The 4,400-nt window shown below is 36.8% G+C and overlaps 1 pseudogene; it reads right to left on the bottom strand.

Moving 5' to 3' along the window:
• The window catches only part of LOC116185109, a 6,411-nt pseudogene extending 4,206 nt beyond the window's left edge, over positions 1 to 2,205 (bottom strand).
• Positions 2,206 to 4,400: the final 2,195 nt, after the last annotated feature.

The raw sequence follows: 4,400 nt of genomic DNA, 5'->3' as shown, positions 1-4,400 counted from the left end.
TTTTTTTTTTTTTTTTTTTTTCGAGAGAAAAGAATTCCTCCTCGAGAGGATTCCGGAAGTGGATCTCTCTAAAGGATCGTGGATCGTCTTTTTTTATTCTATTATTATAATTATATTTTATAATTATTATTATTATAATATTATTATAATTATTTTATTATTATAATTATAATTTATTATATATATTTATATTATATTATATTTATTGTATTTTATATATGTAGGGATAAGACGATTTTTGGAACACGCAAGGAAATAATTTTTTTTTATTCTGTAATTTGACAGTTGGATCCCTTAATTACACGAGCCTCGATTTTTGATTTGCGCAAAGATCAAACGGGCAGGAGCTCGATTCCGTTTTTCGTGAGAGGACAAAGATTTCTATATCTAGGTAATCTCGGTTGCTTTCGATTCACCGTGAAGCGAGCAAAAAAAAAGCAGTGACTCAGCTCTGCGAAGAGAAATCGGGCGACAAATCGAGTGGACTTAATTCTCCGTTTCCATCTACCTTTGTAATTTTCTATTCTCTGTATCTGCGTCTAATTATTAATTGAAACATTTTCAATAACGGGTATTCCATCGTTGCGAATTTATTAATCGAGAAAATTAAAAAAGTGAGCGAATGAAAGAAGATCCAGTATGGGCAAATCAAATCTTCTAGAACTTTCACGAAAGTCTCTATTTATGGTATATATGAAATCCCTAGGCAACGTAGGTGGGCAACAGCGAAATAATTTTATAAATTTCACGGTTTCTTTTTCTAGGATCGGATTGTTTTTTTATGTGTGTCGATTAAGCAGAACCGTTGAGACCCATGCCGAATTTTGTCTTCCTGTCTTCCACTATTTCGAATTAACTCAGCAAAATCCCGTTTCTGGCAGCCCTACAGCTCATGTGCCGTTTCTAATGCTTCCCTTTCACTTCTAGACATCTCTCTCTCTCCCTCTCTCTCTCTCTCTCTCTCTCTCTCTCTCTCTCTCTCTTTCTTGCATGGTTATAGCGTTATGCAATACACATTGTATAACTTGGTTATCCAACTTGTGCAAATTATGAATATTAATCGTGGACGGATCATTTGCGAAATTAAATTGCCCGCCAAAATGCTCATCCTATAATTACCGATGCAACTCGGGCAAATTGCAACTCGTTCGTTTAAAATATTGCCCCTCTCCATCGAATTATTTCGAGGAATATTTCGTTTCTTTGACATAACATGCAAAACTTCTTTCCAACGATTTCTAATTATTCATCCAGTTTTAATCCAATTTGTCACTCTGTCATGTCAACGATACGAGATTTCGACTTCTATCGCTTAATTTCGTCGTAGATTCGAATTCCAATATTTCGTTGGAGAGAAGAGAAAAGAAATTAATTTTACTAATCTAAATTGAAAGGTTAAATTCAATTAGAGGGTTTCATTATGAAAGAAAATTAAGTGCTCGACTTCATCGACGTCGCCCAGGGGACTCGTTAGCGTGGTTTAACGGCGTTGGGGAGGATTACTCCGTTTTGTATCTTCATTCGTCACGAACGAATTAACGAAATCGGATCGGCCGCCAGTGTAGTCTCATCTTCTCGCCTCCATCGACGACTATCATCCTCTCGTTACCTGACGAAATTCGGAAACGATGAATGGATTAATGGAATTTATAAAATTATTGACTTAAAAGAATAGCTCGAGACATTTTGCAAAAGTCTCGAAGACGAATTTTTAGAAATTTTGAGAACTTTGTATAGAATTTTCTTCAAACAATATCCCTAAACAATTTTAAGTAATAAATTATAAATAAGTATCGTTGAGATGATTTCAATTAATTACTATATAATATTAAATGATGAACGCCGTCATTGAAGATCACGTGCACGTGTCATTTGTCGGGTTCGCTGGAACGCGACTTTATCCTGAAAAGACATTTCAACCGCGACCATACGATAGCTTGCACCAGCGGCGCATTGTTGCGCACATCATAGACAAAGCCGGATTATTTTTCACGGTTGCAAAGGAAGCGTGCAATGGTATTGTGCGCGGGACACGGTAACAGGAACTAGTAACAATGGTTGTTACTTTTTGCCTTCGTTCTTCGTGTTACACTGGTTTGACTGGACTTCTAGAAGAGCGGCCCGTACGCGAGATGAAGAATGGCCGTGGACGGCGAAACTGTCGCGTTGAGCAAATTTACGTAACTTCATCGTTTCCCTCCTCTTCTCTCCTCTTTTATGCATCATGCTCTTATACCGTCGATACAATTTCTTTCCTTCCCTTCTTTTCTATAAATATACTATAAATATACTAAAAATATTCTATAAATATATATATCGTCTTCCATTCAATTACGCACGAAATAAAATAAAATTCTCGTCAAAAGTACCAAATTCATCTCGAGAGGAAGTTGCGAGTCGAGTTGCCTTCGATCGACTTCCCTCAAACCGCAACAGCGAAGAGAGAAGAAGAAGAAAGAGGAAGAGGAGGAAGGAGGAATAAAATCAAATACGCGAAAAATACGAGTCGAAAGCCAGTCCACTACTCGAGGACGCGTATACATCAATTTATGTCGTGGCTAATAACACGGAATCGGGAGTAGATAAGACCGGGAGCCGTATTGAAAAGCTCTTATTTAATCCGGTCCGAACGGACGAACGTTTACGAGCCGATTCAGGGGCGAATTATGGGCGTGTGTGCGGGGATTAATCACTGGACACCGACGTGCACGCGACACAGACACGGTTCCCTGCACCTACACGTGCGATTTACACGCGTGGACACGGACCAAGGTAGGTAGGACACGAGCGTGCAATTTCGAGCCACCACGCACTTACGCAGCTCGTACATTGATCGACCCGATTCTACGATTTGTCACGCCTCTTGTTCCACACCTAGCTTTCACTGCGCCGGGGATCAGAGGGGGCGGACATCGAGTTATTATCCTCCGGCTGGAAAACTGGGGGATGGATTTGTGTCCTCTGATACGCTCTCTCTCTCTCTCTCTCTTTCGTTTCCAAGAATATAAAGTGCAGGTATGTATATCATATACGGATACATCTTTTATGCAAGAAGTGTGTATTCGATAACTTGTGAAAGTTTGTAATTTAAACGTAATTATCGAGATCGATATTTTTTTTTTTTTTTTTTAAAAGTTAGCATTTAGCTTCAGAGTTCAGTAGCATGGAGTTTTTCTCGAGGAGAGAATAATTTCGTGTTATTTTATTTATTGGAATATCTTATATCATAACTAAATGTTAAATAATACAAGACAAGTTGAAATTAATGTATAATACTAAAAATTTGCAGTACAAACGGACTAATGTATAACAATAAAAAGATGGCGTCAATGGATATTTCTCAATATCATTCTTAACCTCTTTCGATTCGAATTAAAAAAAATTTCTTCTTATCGAAACATTATATTCTAGAAATTTCGTATACAATGCATAAAATAATCTAAATAATCGAACGATTTCCAGCGGCAAGCGAGAGAAGAAAAAATATACTCGAAAATTTATCAGTCGGTAATTCAGATCGTCATAGACGCGAAGGTAAAGAAGAAAGTAGAAATGAAAAGAGAATCGAAACCATTGCGAACCAATAACCTCTCTCATATTAAAATTCGAATTGAAACGAGGGGGAAGGGGTCCGGCGTGCCCCGGCAATTTGCGTTCAAGCTGCTCGATCGATATACCGCCGCTATTCGTTTTTAACAATGGGCATTAATATCGATCAGTCGTAAAGACAGTGGTTGACCGTGTTCGGCCGTGCTTGATAAACCCGTTGAATTATCGCCTTTACGACACCTTAACGCTTGTCGCTGATACTTTACGGCTGCCGTTTCCCTCTCATTACGCGGACACGTTCCTGTCATTATGGCGTTATACACGAAGGAATGCCACAAGGGATTTATTTTTGATCCCCTTTTCTCTCAGTTTCAGTTTGATCTCCTTTGATTAATTTGTACTGTTTGAACAGGTTGGACATTTTCGACGAAGTTAGGGAAGATTAATTTCTAAATAGGTCAAATAAACTCGTAAATTTAGTATAATTTGTCAAAGTGATATCGCAATTTCTCTTACTTATTCATATTAAAAACGACCGATGTTTTTTGATTTGTTTGAGATAAATTTGAACGCGAGTTAAATTCTGCATTTATGTAACAATACCAAGGATTAAGCAATTGTAGCACTTTATAGTTCCAATTTATAGTTCCATTTATTATTATTATTTCGTATACACGTTATAATTAATAGGATTTTTAGATTTAAATATATTCCTATCGAGAAACTTGCTTTAAAATTTCACGATTCGAATTTATTTCAAAATTATTTCTCTAATAATAAAATAATAAAAACAAATTATACCATATAGAGCTTACAAAAAAAAAACTATTATTTCATAATATCTCATCTAT

This window comes from Apis dorsata, unplaced genomic scaffold (genome assembly GCF_000469605.1).
Source record: "Apis dorsata unplaced genomic scaffold, Apis dorsata 1.3 scaffold_99, whole genome shotgun sequence".
NCBI classification, from domain to species: Eukaryota; Metazoa; Arthropoda; class Insecta; order Hymenoptera; family Apidae; genus Apis; species Apis dorsata.
This window is presented reverse-complemented; position numbering and strand designations above follow the sequence as displayed.